Source organism: Eurosta solidaginis, chromosome 2 (genome assembly GCF_040869045.1).
Source record: "Eurosta solidaginis isolate ZX-2024a chromosome 2, ASM4086904v1, whole genome shotgun sequence".
Lineage (NCBI taxonomy): Eukaryota > Metazoa > Arthropoda > Insecta > Diptera > Tephritidae > Eurosta > Eurosta solidaginis.
The window spans coordinates 165,148,347-165,168,955 of record NC_090320.1 but is presented as its reverse complement, the minus strand read 5'-3'; the positions used below and the strand labels follow the sequence as shown (position 1 = coordinate 165,168,955).

The 20,609-nt window shown below is 35.3% G+C and overlaps 1 protein-coding gene and 1 long non-coding RNA gene across 5 annotated transcripts in view; one reads left to right on the top strand and one right to left on the bottom strand.

Moving 5' to 3' along the window:
* ninaC (STKc_myosinIII_N_like and MYSc_Myo21 domain-containing protein ninaC) overlaps positions 1-20,609 on the bottom strand; it is a 2,219,740-nt gene that overhangs the window by 1,432,269 nt on the left and 766,862 nt on the right. The window lies entirely within an intron of this gene.
* LOC137240309 (uncharacterized) lies at positions 2,209-5,378 on the top strand. The gene is made up of 3 exons (XR_010949687.1): positions 2,209-2,431; positions 3,292-3,588; positions 5,120-5,378. It is a non-coding gene; the product is annotated as an uncharacterized lncRNA (long non-coding RNA).

The window sequence follows — 20,609 nt, the reverse complement described above, 5'->3', positions numbered from 1 at the left end:
ACTATCGTAGGGGTGCGAGTTCGACTCCCACTCCCGGGAGAAAAGGCTTTGAAGAGATTTACAAGGTATAATCGAAACAGCTGTCGCATTGTCCGTCCTGATGTCACGTTGTTTAAATTTTCCTAAATTATTAAATAAATTATAAAAAAAATTTAAAATTGCTTCAAATAAATGTTTTCATACATTTAAAAAAAGCAATATGGGCAATCCCCGATTATTAAAAATCATACAAACAGACAAAATTGGTTAATTCGTTGTAGTTCTATAAATAGAACGAAAACAGCAACAAAACCAAAGTTTCTTTGAAAACCGCCGTACCAAGCATAGCTTTAACACATAATTGCATACAAAGTATGCAATGTGTAAAAGATTAAAATATGCAAAAAGAAGGCAATTGGGAAAGACTTCACAACAGGCATGACGTAGCTGAATGCGTTTACAATCATTTCAACTATCGTAGGGGTGCGAGTTCGACTCTCACTCCCGGGAGAAAAGGCTTTGAAGAGATTTACAAGGTATAATCGAAACAGCTGTCGCCTTGTCCGTCCTGATGTCACGTTGTTTAAATTTTTCCCAAATTATTAAATAAATTATAAAAAAAATTAAAAATTGCTTCAAATAAATGTTTTCATACATTTAAAAAAAGCAATATGGGCAATCCCCGATTATTAAAAATCAAAAAAATGTTAAGTTAACGGTTTTATTGAAAACAATACTTACATGAAGTAATAATAATACTAAAGGCAAGAAAATAATTAGGTAGGTCCTAAGTACTAGTCATCACACTCCTCATCATTCTAGGGCGTTGATCAGACATTTAAATAAAAGTGTCTGACGCGTCAAATTTGTATTGATAGTCATCTATAAAACCAACTGAACTTTAATAAGGTTATGCTACGCCTCACATTTTTAGAAATTTCACACGCCCAACGCTTTTATTTAATTGTCTGATCAACGCCCTAGATTGATGAGGAGTGTGATGACTAGTACCTAGGACATACCTAATTATTTTCTAGTCTTTAGTATTATTATTACTTCATGTAAGTATTGTTTTCAATAAAACCGTTTAACTAAAAAAATTTTTTTTTTAATTATTTATTTTATTCATGTAAAGTTGTTTATGCTTGTCGCTGCTATGTTACTTTCTTTGGTGATCCTTGTGGGATCGATTGATTCGAACAAATTCTATTCAAGGGTTGATTTGCCTGAAATTTGGTATATGTAACCCTTTGTCCAAGTTCGTACATACATTTATGATACATTTTTCCGGTAAGTGGACGAGGGACCGATCCATTGGAACAAATTCTATTCGAGGTACGATTTGCCTAAAATTTGGTATATAGGTAGCTCTGTGCATAGATTAGTATTTACCATACTTTTTTTATCCGGGAAGTCGGCCAGGGTCCGATTTATTCAAACAAATTATATTCATGGTTCAATTTGCCTGATATTTGGTATATAGATAGACCCATGCCTAGAGTAGTATTTACGATAATTCTTTTTCCGGGAAGTGTACCAGGGACCGATCTATTTGGTATACATCAGTATTTAAGACAGTTTTTCCCCAGAAAGTGGAACACGGAAGAAATTTTATTTTTGGTTCGAGTTACCTGAAAGGTTTCTGTGGTCAGTACGCGAGTTATGTGGAATGCCCCCTATACCGAAGAAAAAAGGAAGCCAAGTATATTTTAAGATATACTTGTTCACCCAAAATAAGAACTTAGTTCTTTTAAGTATTGCTTACTCAGCATTCCACATCAGGCCACCCACACAATAAATAAAGCAAATAAGATACTTTGTTGCAAACAGCAAGACTGGGCTTTGTGTATGGTTCCACTTTGGAAGCATACAAATGTACAAACATACATACATTAATAGAAACCAATTCTGTTGATGCATCTGCCTATGTTTTCTACAGAGGCATACAGATATACAAACTGACATACTTATTGGTGTCAACATTCGGGAATGCAAAACATTCCTGAATGAAATGAGATACCCCAATAAGCATAATAAATAATAATGATGACTGCAACTACATATGTTGAAGCCAGAGTACATATGTGGGAGTATGTGAATTGTTGAGTGAGCTTAGTAAATAAGTAATTATGTATGTGCATCGGAAAGATGCCTTATGTATTTAGGTTAAGCAAAAGATTATAAAATATTGAAGAGGCAGTTGTTGCCCGGAAATTAAGACGACCCGTCCATCTCGATCGAGTGAAAAGAATTGAAAGTGAATTCTACAAATCTTAAACCTAAGGACTTAATCTGAATCCCAAAAATCTTTAACCTGAAGAATAAATAATGTTGTTTAAATAATTATACGAAATAAATAATTTTACAAATATAAGGAGTAACTAATATCAAATAAAAAAATTTTAACAATATCGAAACTAAAGTGTTGTTCTTGTTTAGTGGCGGTCAAACCGTAAGTAGTACCCTGCCCTAGCGTCTCCGTAAAGACGAACCGAGAAAAAAACCTAAGACTAAATATATTAAGAAAAAAAAAACAGTTAAACGAAATTTTTTTTTTTAATAATTTGGGAAAAATTTAAACAACGTAAGTAAAATACGAAGTATGCAATGTGTAAAATATTAAAATATGCAAAAAGAAGGCAATTGGGAAAAACTTTACAACAAGTAAGGCATGGCGTAGCTGAATGCGTTTGTAACCATTTCAACTATCGTAGGAGTGCGGGTTCAAATCCCACTCCCGGGAGAAAAGGCTTTGTAGAGATTTACAAGGTATAATCGAAACAGCTGTCGCCTTGTCCGTCCTGATGTCACGTTGTATAAATATTTCCCAAATTATTAAATAAATTATAAAATTAAAAATTGCTTCAAATAAATGTTTTCATACATTTAAAGCAATACAGGCAATCCCCGATTAAATCATAAAATCATTTAATTTTTTACTATCATAAACATAACCCTATGGTTAAGCAAAATGTTCAAAAGAAAAGCAAAAACACAAAGTGTGGAAGACATGAGCTCGAATTTAATCGAATTTGATTAAAAAGAAAAAAAAACAGCTTTTTATGATTATTAATGAATATATATATATTAAATAATGAATTCCTGAATTTATTATGAAATTTTAAAATATTTACCTTTCTTAAGATACTTACCTTTGATTGAATTCTTAACGCTGTTTAAAATATTTACATATATCCGAAACACTCACCTTGTATAAACACATACCTTTTGAAACACGCTGTAAAAATAGAAATACTTACCGTTTGCTCAACCTTAATATTTAATAAATTATATATATTTACACAATTAAAGTTTCCTGTGACAAATAAAAAGGTCAAAAATATAATAAAATATACAAATATAAAAATACAAAAAAAAAAGATATACAAGGTTACTTATAAAACACAGTGCTCAAATTTATTTGAAAAAGGAAAAAAAAAAATATTTTAGTAACACCACGAGCAGCAGACCTGTACAAGTGGTAACCCAACAACACATTACAGAATCAACACAACAACAACATTTACATACATACTTTAGGCAAGCAAACACAAGATATCAACAACACTCAGCAGCTATAACAGGTAGTACAATAAACAGGATGCCAAAGTGAGTACATTCTACACAAATTTGCATGAGTACAGCTTACGCTTTCCGCTCCAACGGTACATAAAACCTCCTATATACCCATAAAATCCGCAAATCTTCTCGAATTCAAACCCACAAAGTGGTACAGTACCACCTTTGCATTGTATAGGCACTTCAATTAAATCCAATCCAAAGCGGTAAGTTTCTCTCAGAAGTTCCATAGCGGTTAACCCCAACAAACTGTACTTATTCCAATACATAAATACGTATAATTTATCATCATACATACCGGCATACATACTCTCCCAAAATTATCTAACTCTCGCCCAAAATTAGTTGTTACCCAAAATTAAAAAAACCGCTGCATTTTCCGAAACATAGAAAAACCCTATATGTTAATACATGTGGGGTATTCCATCCCATTTCGACCAATTTTGAACCCGACCCCTTTAGAATTGGCTGAAAGTTTTTCTTCTTTTTCTAGCTTACGAAAGACGTTTTTCAGAAGTTTTTCAAATTTTTTCATCCAACTCAAAAAAAGTTATGAATTAAAAAAAACACCGTTTTTGTTTTCAAAAACTTAAAAATTTTTTTGTATTTTTTCCGAAAAGTACATTTAAAAACATATTCAAAAAAAAATGATCCCAAACGGTAAATTTTTGAAAAAGTTATAGCATTTTGAAAAAACACCGTTTTTTTCAAAATATTTGAAATTTATTTTGAGTTGGAAATGGTGTTTGGGATCATTTTTTTTTTTTTTTTGATCTATTTATAGAACTACAACGAATTAACCAATTTTGTGTGTTTGTATGATTTAATCGGGAATTGCCTCGGGTCCAAATCCCACTCCCGGGAGAAAAGGCTTTGAAGAGGTTTACAAGGTATAACCGAAACAGCTGTCGCCTTGTCCGTCCTGATGTCATTTTGTTAAATTTTTCCCAAATTATTAAATAAATTACAAAATTAAAAATTGATTCAAATAAATGTTTTCATAAATTTAAAGCAATACAGGCAATCACCGATTAAATCATACTAACAGACAAAATTGGTTAATTTGTTGTAGTATAGAACAAAATCAGCAACAATACCAAAGTTTCTTTGAAAACCGCCTTACCAACAAGCATAGCTTTAACACATAATTACATACGAAGTATGTAATGTGTAAAAGATTAAATATGCAAAAAGAAGGCAATTGGGAAAAACTTTACAACAACTAAGGCATGGCGTAGGTGAATGCGTTTGTAACCATTTCAACTATCGTAGGAGTGCGGGTTCGATTGCCACTCCCGGGAGAAAAGGCTTTGAAGAGATTTACAAGGTATAATCGAAACAGCTGTGGCCTTGTCCGTCCTGATGTCACGTTGTTTAAATTTTTCCCAAATTATTAAATAAATTATAAAAATTAAAAAATTGCTTCAAATAAATTGTTTCTTACATTTAAAAAAGCAATAGGGGCAATCCCCGATTAAATCATACGAAAAAAATTTTAATAATAATTTAATAATTTTAAACAATTGTAATAATAAAAAATTATCTTTTTAATTGTATGAAGTTCGGGCGGCAACTCAAGGAGATAATAATAAAATAAAATAAAAGAGCGGCATAAACGAAGTGGAATATTGGAGACCTTGCAATCCGGCACTGCGGTATCAGGAAGTGGAATAAGAATCACGGAGAACGAAGGAAAGGAGAAGGAAAAGAGGAGAGAGAACCACCACAGCATCAGAGAGGGACATTAAGAGAGGTGGGCAAAAAAAAAGAATTTTTTTTGTTGTTCTTGTGTTGTAAATAAGTGCATGATTATGTAATTAAGTGCATGTAATTGTGAAAAAAAGGATACGAATCGGAAAAACAAAAAGGGGGAAGGAAGAAATTTTACACCATATTGTAACCCCTAAAGTTTTGGAAAAAAACAGAAAATACATAGATGTATTAATAATAATAAAACGAAAAGAGTTCGTAAAGGAAAAAGAATATCTGTAAAGGAAAGGGAAAGGTTTTTTTGAAAATGCAATCGTTGGCATATATTTTTTTTTTGTTGTTTGTGTGTGTTGGTTTGTTGGGGAAAAACTAAAAAATGGCTCAAAATGTAGAGGCTTGGCCTTGTGGCTATCACAAGACTGTTGCAGCAAAATGCTGCACAGCGTAATACAACAGTAAGGCAGAGTATAGAAAAGGACCTCAAATATTTACAACGCTTTGAGAGTAATACAAAGAAATTGCCATCATTTATCCAAACGGTAGATAGAATTTTAGGAGATTATACAACACAGCAGGAGGAAGCATTTAGGGTGGATTACGATCTGAAGATAGAAGGTTCGGCTAGAAATTGTTTGTCCCTAAGTCCACCAGAGAAGTGGGACGATTGTAAGGCTAAACTAAGGCAACATTTTCGGTCAACAAAAGACCAGATGTCGATTAAAAACGACATCAGAAATTTAAGGGTAGGCTCAATTGCTGAATTGAGTCGAAAAACAAAAGATATTATTATTAATATCACCGAGCTTAGCGCTCTAAGCGAAAATGGTGGTACGTTGAAGGAGATACTTACGGGGATGCTCCTTCAACGAATTAAACAATTAGCGTCAGGTTCGTTTGCCTGCGCTGTGAGAAATGTAGTAAAAAGGCCGCAAATGGCGGATTTCATATATCATTTTATTGGATTGGATTCGGGAAATCTGAATCCAATGTATATGACGAATAAGCGAACACAAAATTATAACTCCCGACCACAAAATAGTGGGTATAGGCAGGAGAATAATTTCCCAAGGCAAAATAACAGTAGATACAGTAATAATAACGGTGGTACGGCCGAGAATAATTCAGGTAGGTAAAGCGGCCGTTGACAAAACAATTTTTCAAATAATTGAAATGGGCAGCCTAATAATTGGCAAATAAACGGTAGGTATGAGTCAGGTCGGTATAACAGGCAGAGTGGCCAAGAGGTAAGTAACCGACCTCAGAACAGTCAGCAGGTAGGTAGCCGACCCCAAAGTGGTCAATAGTTAGGTAGTCGGCAACAAAATAACAACTATAATAATAATAGGCAAAATACGTCCCAGCAGACAAGACGTTCAAATGGGCCGCAACCCATTTACTTCGATGCTGCGAGTCAAGTAGAAAACACCAATTAAAATGAGGAGTTTTTTACAAACTAGCCTCGGGTAGTGAAAATATACTTACTTACTTAATTAATTGGCGCTTAACCGTCTAAACGGTTATGGCCGTCCAACAAGGCGCGCCAGTCGCTCCTTCGCTCCGCCAACCGGCGCCAATTGGTCACACCAAGGGAGTTTAAATCGTTTTCCACCTGGTCCTTCCAACGGAGCGGGGGCCGCCCTCTACCTCTGCTTCCATAGGCGGGTTCCGATAGAAACACTTTCTTGGCCGGAGCATCATCATTCATTCGCATAACATGGCCTAGCCAGCGCAACCGCTGCGTTTTAATTCGCTGGACTATGTTGAAGGAGATGCGTATAGCTCGTCCAGCTTATCATTGAATCTTCTGCGGTACTCGCCATCGCCAACGCGTAGAGGTCCATAAATCTTTCGAAGAACTTTTCTCTCGAACACTCCCAAAGCCGCTTCATCTGCTGTTGTCATGGTCCATGCTTCTGCCCCATATAGCAGGGCGGGTGCGATAAGTGACTTGTAGAGTATGATTTTCGTTCGCCGAGAGAGGAATTTACTTTTCAATTGCTTACCTAGTCCAAAGTAGCATTTATTGGCAAGATTAATTCTTCGCTGGATTTCAGTGCTGATGTTGTTGCTAGTGTTGATGCTGGTTCCTAAATAAACGAAGTCTTTTACTATTTCGAAATTATGGCTGCCAACAGTAGCGTGGTTACCAAGGCGCGTATGCGCTGACTCTTTGCTCGATGACAGCAGGTACTTCCTTTTGTCCTCATTCACCATCAAACCCATCTTTACCGCTTCTTTTTCCAGTTTGGAGTAAGCAGAACTAACAGCGCGGGTGTTTAGGCCGATGATATCAATGTCATCAGCATATGCCAGTAATTGCACGCTTTTATAGTATATTGTTCCAATGCGGTTAAGTTCTGCAGCTAGTATAATTTTCTCCAGCATTAAATTAAAGAAATCGCACGATAGGGGGTCACCCTGTCTGAAACCTCGTTTAGTTTCGAACGGCTCTGAGAAGTCCTTCACAATTCTGACTGAGCTGATGGTGTTGCTCAACGTCATTTTGCACAGCCGTATAAGTTTTGCGGGGAAACCAAATTCAGACATAGCGGCATATAGGCAGCTCCTTTTCATGCTGTCGAAGGCGGCTTTAAAGTCGACGAAGAGGTGATGTGTGCCGATTCCCTTTTCACGGGTTTTTTTCCAAGATTTGGTGCATTGTCAAGGTCTGCTCGATGGTAGATTTACCAGGTTTGAAGCCGCACTAATAAGGTCCAATCAGCCGGTTCACGGTGGGCTTAAATTTTTCGCACAATACACTCGAAAGAACCTTATATGCGATATTAAAGAGGCTGATTCCACGAGAGTTGGTGCATTTTGCAGTATCCCCCTTCTTGTGGACCGGGCAAAGAACACTTAGATTCAAACCGTCGGGCATGCGCTCTTCCGCCCATATTTTGCTAAGAAGCTGCTAAATGTACCTTACCAACTCCTCGCCACCGTAATTGAATAGCTCCGCAGGCAATCCGTCAGCGCCCACGGCCTTGTTGTTTTTCAATCTGGTTATTTCTATTCTAACTTCGTCATAATCGGGCGGGGGGACATATATTCCATCATGATCGATTGCGGGATCGGGTTCTTCATCTGTGCGCGGTGAATTGCTGCCTCCATTTAGGAGAGCAGAGAAGTATTCCCTCCATAATCTAAGCACTCTCTGGACATCAGTTACAAGGTCGCCGTTTCCATTCCTACAGGGGTTTGCCCCGGTCTTAAAACCTTCCGTCTGTCGCCGTATTTTTTGGTAGAATTTTCGGGCGTTATTCCTGGTGGCTAGCAGCTCAAGCTTCTCGCACTCACGCCTTTCTGCTTCTGCTTTTTTCTTCCTGAAAAGGCGTCTCGCTTCCCTTTTCAACTCACGATAGCGTTCACACACTACTCTTGTCGCGCTCGCTTTTAACGTAGCCCTGTAGGCAGCGTCTTTCTTTCGGTTGCAACGCGGCATTCTTCATCGTACCAATTTTTTTTTTGTGGCCGCCGTTTGGAAATATGCTCCCACTGCTCCTGTATTCCTTCAGGATGAGTTGTGCTCTCAGAGAGCAGGTGTGAGAGTCGAGTTGCGAAATCAGTGGCAGTCTGTTGCGACTGAAGCTTTTCGACGTCTAGCTTTCCTTGTGTTTTTTGTTCCTTGGTTTTAGCCGCGTTGAGGCGGGTGCGTATTTTGGCTGCAACGAGATAATGGTCCGAATCGATGTTAGGTCCTCGGATCGTGCGCACATATAAAACACTGGAGGCATGCCGTCTGTCTATCACAACGTGACCGAACTGATTGCGAGTATTTCGATCAGGAGACAGCCATGTAGCTTGATGTATCTTTTTATGCATGAACCTCGTGCTGGATATGACCATGTTTCGAGCACCGGCAAAGTCAATCAGCCTCAGTCCGTTAGGAGAAGTTTCATTGTGTAGGCTGAACTTTCCGTCTCTAGGGCCAAAAAGACCTTCTTTGCCCACCCTGGCGTTAAAGTCGCCAAGCACGACTTTTATATCATGACGGGGGCAGCGATCGTATGTGCGTTCTAATTGTTCATAAAGTGTCTTTCACCTCATCGTCTTTCTCCTCTGTCGGCGCATGGGCGCAGATGAATGATATATTAAAAAATTTTGCTTTTATTCGGATAGCGGCGAGCCGCTCGTCCACAGGCGTGAACGCCAGCACTTGGCGACAAAGTCTCTCTCCCACCACGAATCCGACGCCGAAACTGCGCTTATTCGTATTGCCACTCCAATAGATGTCACAATTTTTGATCTTCTTTCTTCCTTGCTTCGTCCAACGCATTTCTTGGATGGCGGTGATGTCAGATTTTGCTTTGACGAGGACATCAACCAGCCGGGCATCTGCACCAATCCCATTCAGGGAGCGGACGTTCCAGGTGCATGCCCTCAATTCATTGTCCTTCAAACGTTTGCCATGGTCGTCATCAATAGAGAGTGTATTTATCCGAGGCTTGTTGTTATATTTCATTGGAGTATTGTTTTACGTGGCGGGTCCCAAGCCCAGCGCACAACCCGCTCAGCGGGGGTGAAAATATTACTTGCACGTTTATATAGCGAGCCGCTTGCTCCAAGACAGACGCCCGCTTCCAGCCGCACATAGAGGTGTACAGACGCTGCCGATGAGATCTCCCCCGGCTAGCCCTTAAACCGATTATGTCAGAGTGGCCTAGCCAGGAAAGGTGAAAAAATAATATTAATAATTTTGACATTATTTGATAAAAAGTTTTTGACGTTGGTGGATCCTAGATCCACCACCATTATAATGAAAAGAGAAACGTTTGATGGATATAATTTGGCAGTTGTTGAGAGGAATAAAATAATAATAAATACATTGAATGGGAATATTAGGGGCGCAAACGAGAGAGTTGCCTCCCCCTCACCCACTGAATTTCAATACGTTAACAATGCAAAAATGAGGTGGTTAAAAATGGATTTTGATAAACCATATGACCTGTTGCTGGGATATGATTTTATATTTAGAAATGTCAAAATAATTGACATAGAAAAGGGGGAGATTGAACTCCTTAATGGTGTTAAAATAGCATTTTTTTCAAAGACGATCCAAGAGCAAGTTTACGCATCGGGAAAATTGCAAAATATTCAACTTGATCATCTAAAATCAGATGAACGAAAAGGAGTTGAAAAATTGCTTAAAAAGTATGAAAAATTAACATATAGAGACGGGGACACCCTAACGAATACCAAAACAGTGGTTCATGAAATAAAAACCACTACAAATCAGCAGATTAATTAAAAAATGTATAGGTTACCTCCTGAACATGAAGAGGAGGCTATTAAGCAAATAACAGACCTGGAAAAGTAGGGTATAATTCAAAAGAGTAGGAGTACGTATAGCACCCCTATTATAATAATGCCAAAGAAAGATGAAAAATCGGGAAATAGGAAGTTTCGTTTGGTGGTTGATTACCGTAGGCTTAACCAGATAACCATTGACGATAAGTATCCATTGCAAAATATTGAAGGAATCTTGGACAAGTTGGGCAAAGCACAGTACTTTAGCACTCTTGATCTCGCAAAAGGTGACCATCAGATTTTAATGGCATCTAAGGATATTGAAAAAACTGCTTTCGTTTCCCCATTAGGTTTGTACGAGTATGTTAGAATGCCGTTTGGTTTGAAAAATGCCCCGTCTACGTTTCAAAGACTTATGAATGACATACTGAGGGAGTACATTCATAAAATATGTGTTGTTTATTTGGACGACATTTTGATATTTTCTTCTTCATTGGAGGAGCATCTGAGCTCCACAGATAACATTTTTCGAAGTTGCAAGAGCACAATTTGAAGATTCAAGCGGATAAATGCATAAGGCACACCTTAATCAAAGAAGTTATAAAGCCAAATAAAGAAAAAATTGCAGTGATTTTTGATTTAAAAGTACCAAGAACAGAAAGATAACTGAAGAGCTTTTTGGGAGCTACAGGGTACTACAGGAAATTTATAAGGGATTATTCAAAAATAGCTTATTCAATGATTAAATGTAAAATAAACCCTAATGACCCACAATATATTTCCAGCTTGGAGATATGATAAGGAATTTTCAATCACAACAGATGCATGTGATTACGCCATTGGTATGCTATATGCAGGGTGCTATATTTCAAGAACTCTGAATAATCATGAGCAAAAGTATGCCAATACCGATAAGGAGTTTCTGGCAATTATTTATGCAATCACATATTTTAGACCATACATATATGGAAAGAAATTTAAGATAATCACTGACCACTGTGCGATTGTATACCTTAATATAAATATAGGGGAAAAGGGTTTTCGCAATGTCACCAGAGGTGGCTTTTGGAATTATAGGAGTATAACTAGAATATGTAAAAGGAAAGAATAATGTAGTAGCAGATTTTTTAAGCCGAATCGAAAATTCGCCAAAGATAAATGAAAATAATGATAAGGAATCATATTTGGAAATGTCGGATACGATACATTCCGCCGAGGAAGAATTACACTGGTGGATGGCCAAAATTTACCAGAGACGCCGTTATGAAATTCGTATGTAAAACCACCCCCTGATTTCGAAAATCGAGTTCATTTTTGATTCTATGGTACCGTTTTTGAGATATTTGCAATTTACCGTTATTCGAAAAAACCAAAAAGATGGCTCCATTAATTTACGTATATCTCACGAACGGGTCAAGCAATAGCAAATAAGTTTACAGAATCGGAATGAGGATAAAATTTGCTATAAATGCATCATACATTGTTTTTTGCTCGACTATATAGTTTTCGAGATATTAGCTCATCATTATAGATTTTTGTTTTTTTTTATGAAAAAATATGAAAAAAATTACTCTTTGCGAGGGCAGCATTCCAAAACAACAACTTTTTTTCTTTACGTAAAGCTCCGTTTAATTAGAAAAAAGATAAGCTATCACTGAAGAAAATCGATGCAAAACTACGTAAGTTATAAGCGATCAAATAAAAATACCCAGGTTGCGCAATTTTAACGTATACCTCAAAACGTATGTATGGTATAAAGAAGAGTGAAATATCTAGCTATGCTCTGTTTCTATTTAGTTAAAAGTTCAATTTATGAATGAAATTACCCATATTTTTAACTTTTTTTTTTAAATTTATTTATGTTTGTACTATATTCTAACAATCTTTATCTTAATTTTATTTTACTATGTAGTCGAAATAATTATGTGTTCCATTTTGACGCTTATTCAGTTTAGGATTGGTTTCTCTTATGAGAAACCAGCAGTAATCACCCATCATTGCGACGTCCCAGAATCTTTGATATCGATTTTCAATTAATTTCATTTGCTGATGAAACCTTTCGCCATGTTCGTCACTTTCGTCGCCAAGATTTGCCGGAAAAAAGCTCAAATGTGAGTGAAGAAAGTGAATTTTTAACGACATATTTACGCCTGGAAAGAAAATATTAGTTAGGTAAACAAGTTATAGAATTTTGGGAAATTAATTTTAATAGGCCTTTAATATTTACCCATTTTCGCATAATTATTGATTCAGTCATTCACTATCTGCTCGTAGTTAGGGCTTTTGTGTCTACCGAGAAAAGAAGCAACGACTTTTTCAAAGGATTCCCACGCTGCGGCCAACTGATGAGAGTAGTCCTTTGAATTGATTATTGTTGATCAACTTTTTTATTTGTGGTCCGACAAAAATACCTTCCTTTATCTTGGCTTGAGAAATATCTGGAAAAATTGTTTTCAAATAGTCGAATGCTTCGCCTTCTTTGTCCAAAGCCTTAACAAAGTTTTTAATGAGACCGAGCTTGATGTGTAAGGTTGGAAGTATGATTTTCTCTTTCTTGACAAGAGGGGTGTATTTGATGTTATCCACACCAACGGTAAACACGACTCTTTCCGGTCAATCCTTTCTGACATAGTGGTCCTTACGAGCTCGGCTATCCCACTTGCAGAGGAAGCAGCAGTGCTTGGTGTAGCCACTTTGTAGACCGCATAGCATTGCAACGACTTTGAGATCAGAACATATTTTCCAATCATGCTCTTCATATTTGATAAATTTGAGTAGTTTTTGCATTTCCTCGTAGGATTCCTTTGTATTTACTGCATGTGCGATCGGGATAGAAGGCTTTTTGTTACCAATATGCAATAATACAGCCTTCAAACTTAGTTTATTGCTGTCTATGAACAATCGCCACTCTTTTGAATCATATATTTGACCAAACTCTTTGAATAAACCAGGAATGTCGTTGCAGTAGCATATACTGTCTTTCTTGGTATAGTGTTTGGAAAATGGTTCGTGACGAGTTCTACAATATATCACCTTAACATCGGATGACACAAATTTAAATTGTTGCATACGAGAAGTGTGGATCTCGGCCTTTTTCTTGGATATTTCCAAATCTCTTACCCAATCATTAAGTTGTGCTTGTGACAGAACGTTTCTCTCGTTTCCCATGCGAAATTCAGTACAACTTGATTCCCCGCACTCAGATATTACTGTTGACAATGGAACTGGATCCGCAACTGCCGTTGAATGTAGTACTGGTAATGTCACTGTAGGTACGCTGGCATAGGTTACTCTTCTTGATCTTCCAACGCCAAGTACTTTTGTTTGACAAATATAACACTCTATTGAATGGCAAGTAGGTTCTCTCTATATCATTGGTGTATCAAATTTTATTTGTTGTCCTGATTCCGACTGAATCAATTCTACTCGACACGATGTACACAAGGTGTTCGGTGTCCATGGTTTTTCAGCATTTTTAGGCTCAATGCCAAAATACTTGGAGTATAAAGTTTTGATATGATCTGAGAACACTCGTCGTCGCCTTATGATAGTATATTGGCCACACATGAAACAGAACATATCTGGATCATTATTACACTCAAATTCTCGCGCCCTTTTACTCATTTTATTTTTTTTTAATAAATCACGGTTTTGTAATTTGACTTATGAACTGAACTATCTCCGGCGAGCCTTGCAGATGTTATGAAGTTTAAAGGCGCATTAACTCATATTTATACTCGGAACAAGAACAAAATTGAAAAAATCAAATCTTACCTAGACAGAAATGTTCCTTTTTATACGAAGTTGGGAAAAGAAAATACTACCTGCTTTAGAAGTAGGCTTTAAAAATTTTCTGTGTCTAATAATTTTGAAAATCTACCTGCATACTTACCCATAAGTGACGGAAATACATGTTTATAACTACATGCCTACAGCAGGTTTCGAACCCAACCACTCTTCCTTTCGATGCAACCACTCTACCTACTATAAAACAATGGGCCAATTAAAAATTATAAAAGAGTAAGGCATAAGGATCAACCATATTTCAGAATTAACCCTTTACAAAACATTCATTCTTCTAATATAAAAAGACCACAAAAATTTGCGAATTTGCCTTACCTAAACCCCGATGATAATGATGATGATGATAGGTTCACCACAGCAGTCCATAATGGGGATGCTTGAGAAAGAAAAGGCATGAAAAGAAAAAAAAAAACACCTAGCACATCCTTTATAAAGTATGCATACTACAAGTATGAATTATCACTAAATTTAATATGTTACCCCACTAATAAAAGTTCCATCAACGCCTCCCCGGCGTCGCCTCGTGGCTGTCGATTTTAGAACAATTGTTCCGACAACCCCTTCACGGTTTTCGACTACCATATATTCTTAAAAATACCGACAAGTGTACAGTTTCTTCGCTAAGCGACACTCGAGGATAAACCGTTGTAAATCCCAATATTCCTTTTCCACAATTTAACGTTTAGCAACGGATGGAACTGACTTTAATATATCCTCAAAGTAAATATGTCTATGTACACGATTGATATTCACACAATGTCCAGCTAATGCTTCTCAGATACTTACGATATAGATACTTTCATACGTAAATTTGGTTTGGTACAAGAATAACTTTTGAAATATATAGTTTTTATTTCTCCTTGTTTTTGGTTTTATTTTGTTTTACAATCTTTGAAACCCCACTCCGACCTTAAAGGTCATAGCCAAGGTGTTTTCAGACAATGTGGTGTGTAATGATTATTCTCATGATAGCAAACATGAGAACAACAGGGGATTCTCACAAGTAACCCCAATACTGGATGAGGCAGGGTACACTATTGTACGAATAGGCGAGGTGGAAGTGGTTAATAAAACTACCACAGTCTTGCATATAACTCAACCAGAAGAAATTTTGGAAGTCGTCCACGGAATAAAAGAAAGTATTGAAGGCACGTTAATGGCAAGCAAGCGATTTCTAATAAGCGAAGTAGAAAGATTAAAGGCTAAGATTAAAACAATTCATCCTGAGAGAATTGATAGACATAAGAGTGGCCTAGTAAACGTAGTAGATAAAACATATAATTGGCTATTTGGATTGATGGATGACGAAGATAGACAGGAAATTTTTAGGATATTTAGAAGTACAAAAGACAAATGATCATAATATAATAAAAGCTGTAAACCAACAAATAACAATTAATAATAATTTTAACCATAGTATTAATATGATTGGGGAAACAATACAGAAAGACAGGGAAAAGATTAAAAAATTCATAAAAGGAGTTAATGAGCAGAATAGGCATTTTTCGAGCAATTCTTGTTTTACGATTTCATTACTAAATTAAGATATCTGGAAACCAGAGTTAACGATATACAAAATAATATAGCAGCAGCCAAGTACAACTTAGTACACCCGGGAATTTTAACTAAGGAAGAAATTGATTGTTTCCAGATATATTTTTATAAATTGAAAATGGCAAAAATGGGAGTGTTAGCGTACAAGAATCAGTCGCTAGTGATAGCAATAAAAATACCAAAGAATTATATTTCAACAGATTTGAAACTCATAACCCCATTTTCAAACACGGAAAATTAGAAATTAAAATGGAACAAGTAAGGAAGGCTAAGTTCGGGTGTAACCGAACATTACATACTCAGTTGAGAGCTATGGAGACAAAATAAGGGAAAATCGCCATGTAGGAAAATGAACCTAGGGTAACTCTTCAATGTGTTTGTATACCATGGGTTTTAAATGGAAGGTATTAAAGAGCATTTTAAGAGGGAGTGGGCCATAGTTCTATAGGTGGACGCCATTTAGGGATATTGCCATAAAGGTGGACCAGGGGTGACTCTAGAATTTGTTTGTGCGATATGGGTATCAAATGAAAGGTGTTAATTTATATTTTTAAAGGGAGTGGGCCTTAGTTCTATTGGTGGACGCCTTTTCGAGATATCGCCATAAAGGGGGACCAGGGGTGACTCTAGAATTTGTTTGTACGATATGGGTATCAAATGAAAGGTGTTAATGAGTATTTTAAAAGGGCGTGGGCCTTAGTTCTATGGGTGGTCGCCTTTTCGGGATATCGCCATAAACGTGGACCAGGGGTGACTCTAGAATTTGTTTGTACGATATGGGTATCATCATATGAAAGGTGTTAATGAGTATTTTAAGGGGGAGTGGGCCTTAGTTCTATGGGTGGACGCCTTTTCGGGATATCGCCATAAATTTGTTTGTACAATATGGGTATCAAATGAAAGGTGTTAATGAGTATTTTAAAAGGGACCAGGGGTGACTCTAGTATTTGTTTGTACGATATGGATATCAAATGAAAGGTGTTAATGGGTATTTTAAAACGGAGTGGGCCTTAGTTCTATGGGTGGTCGCCTTTTTTGGATATCGCCATAAACGTGGACCAGGGGTGACTCTAGAATTTGTTTGTACGATATGGGTATCATCATATAAAAGGTGTTAATGAGTATTTTAAAAGGGAGTGGGCCTTAGTTCTATGGGTCGACGCCTTTTCGGGATATCGCCAAAAACGTGGACCAGGGGTGACTCTATAATGTGTTTGTACGATATGGGTAGCAAATGAAAGGTGATAATGAGTATTTTAAAAGGGAGTGGGCCTTAGTTCTATGGGTGGTCGCCTTTTCCGGATATCGCCATAAACGTGGACCAGGGGTGACTCTAGAATTTGTTTGTACGATATGGGTATTATCATATGAAAGGTGTTAATGATTATTTTAAAAGGGAGTGGGCCTTAGTTCTATGGGTCGACGCCTTTTCGGGATATCGCCATAAACGTGGACCAGGGGTGACTCTAGAATTTGTTTGTACAATATGGGTATCAAATGAAAGGTGTTAATGAGTACTAGTATCGCCTGTGGTCGAAATTCGACCAACTCTTATTTTTTTCAACTCAGTCTATGCATCCAGTGTTGGGGGTAGTGAAATAATGCGTTAATAGTAAGCAGTGAGCGGAAATATAGCAAACTGGTCTAACTTACTTAAATGTTTCATTAAGACATTGTAATTTTTATTGTATTTTCTTAAATTTTCTACAAAATTTTCAAATGTAATTATAACCTTTTGGTATGGAGCTCCTTAAACAAAAATATAAAAAATATGTAAAATCAAAAGAAATTGACATAGAATTAAGGTGAAATTACTTGACATTAAATTAAAAAATAGGTTTTTCCACACCACCCGGTAGGTCTCCGTTGGGGCGCTACCGAAGTTAGTTTTGTGTGCTCGGTTCCCCAGTAGGCCTATATCTCCCATATACATATATAGCCCATTTACTTCAATAGTGTCATAATTCAAAAACACGAACTTTTAGTTAAAAACGAAGAAATGTGCTTAAGGAATTTAGCCTATTTCACGCCACCCGTTAGGTATGCAATTGGCGCTTTACCGAGTTTAATTTTGTATAAATACATATGTAGTATGTACACAAGTGTGACACAAAACGAAAATTTCGAATAGAATAGAGGATACCTTCATAAAAAATAAGAATATAAAAAAATTATATAATGAGAGAAGGCAGAGTTCACTAAAAAAATTTAAATGAAAGAAAAAAAATAAAGTACTTAAAGTGCGAAAAATTAAGTGATGTGAATAAACAGTTCCATATAAAAACGCAATAAGTGCACTTGCACCTTTTTCCGGGTTTTAATGTTATCATTGTGGAAATATGAAGATTCTAATATTCGGATATTTAATGTTGGAATTCCCATTGAGATCTATGTACGTAATTAATTTGTATTAAATTTGTAAACATTCATATTCGTGAAATGGAGATGAATATATATGAGCATATCTACCATAAAATATGGTCTGTGAACGATATAATACTAAGATATAGCAAAGCAGAATAAATTAGAAAAAGAAAGAAAAAGAAACAAAAACATTGAAATTATTCACGCAAACATATTTACTAAAATAAAATTGATTTCATAATTTTAAGCGACATAAAAAAATTTGGATTATGGGATCTAAGCATCCGATTAATGGGCATATAATCAAACAAAGTTAGCCTAATAATAAATATAGTGGGTAATATACTACCTATGCAATATTTCGAGCTAAAATCGAAAACTTTTTTGGGTCGTTTTTTTTCGTTCAATATACAACGTGAAATTTTCCGATTCAATCAAATTGCATTTAAATAATAATAAACTAAGTTGAAATAAAAGATAATATAATAAAATAAAATAAGAAATATCAAAACAAATTAGCATAAAAGACAATATACAAATTTTAATGTAATATCTTTGTAGCAAATTTATTTATTTTTTGTTCACTATAAGACGTGCTATATATAAAATGAGCATAAATGCAAAAAACTTTGGGTAAAATTTGCAATTAATTGTTATAAATAAATAAATTTAGTGAGTTTGAACAAAAGTTGACTCATTCTTTCTGATTTATTTTTTTTAAAGCGCTCAAAATGAAAAACAAAGAATCTGTTAAATAAAGACCTATGCTTTTACGTGTAAGTAAAATTTGTCCAAAAGAATAGACCGGTTAAGTTATTACTTCTCTTTAAAGTTTTTTTTGTGCGCTAACAATTATTTTAGAACAATTTTTTAAAGATTTTGGTACAAACCAATATAGGTAATTGTAAACAATGGTAAACAATATTTTATTTCAACAGAAAATGAGCGAAGTAGTAGTTCTGTCACCGTTTGGCGTGTACAAATATATACATATGTAGAGATGAAACATTTGACCAACGGAACAATTGAGAATTTGGAGCTATGTACTCAGGGGGTTTGTGAACATAATGCGTCATACAGATGGCAATTTCGATAGTTGCACAGATTTTCGAATTTACAAAAAACTTTTTCTATTAATTATAAACAAATATAGTAATATTTGTTAACAAAAATAGTCCTATGCACTGCGGCTGATCAATACGAATCGATTCATAGAACTTTTATATGATTTTACGTATGCTAAGTATGCGAAACAGCCTGTCAATTGATTGTATGGAAATTTGTTAGTGTATTAATATACAGATAGTGGGTAATATACTGCCTATGCAATATTTCGACCTAAAATCGAAAACGTTTTTGGGTCGTTTTTTGTCGTTTAATATACAACGTGAAATTTTCCGATTCAATCAAGTTGCATTTAAATAATAATAAACTAAGTTGAAATAAAAGATAATATAATAAAATAAAATAAGAAATATCAAAATAAATTAGCATAAAAGACAATATACAAATTTTAATGTAATATCTTTGTAGCAAAATTAATATACAACGTGATAAAAGATAATATAATAAAATAAAATAAGAAATATCAAAATAAATTAGCATAAAAGACAATATACAAATTTTAATGTAATATCTTTGTAGCAAATTTAATATACAACGTGATAAAAGATAATATAATAAAATAAAATAAGAAATATCAAAATAAATTAGCATAAAAGACAATATACCAATTTTAATGTAATATCTTTGTAGCAAATTTAATATACAACGTGATAAAAGATAATATAATAAAATAAAATAAGAAATATCAAAATAAATTGGCATAAAAGACAATATACAAATTTTAATGTAATATCTTTGTAGCAAATTTATTTATTTTTTGTTCACTATAAGACGTGCTATATCTAAAATAAGCATAAAATCTGGAAATGCAAAAAACATTTGGGTCAAATTTGCAATTAATTGTTATAAATAAATAAATTTAGTGAGTTTGAACAAAAGTTGACTCATTATTTCTGATTTATTTTTTTTAAACACCTAAAATGAAAAACAGAGAATCTGTTAAATAAAGACCTATGCTTTTACGTGTAAGCAAAATTTGTCCAAAAAAATAGGCCGGTTAAGGTATTACTTCTTTTTAAATTTTTTTTTGTGCGCTAACAATTATTTTAGAACAATTTTTTAAAGATTTTGGTACAAACCAATATAGGTAATTGGAAACAATGGTAAACAATATTTTATTTCAACAGAAAATGAGCGAGGCAGTAGTTCTCTCACCGTTTGGCGTGTACAAATATATACATATGTAGAGATGAAACATTTGAGCAACGGAACAATTGAGAATTTGGAGCTATGTACTCAGGGGGGTT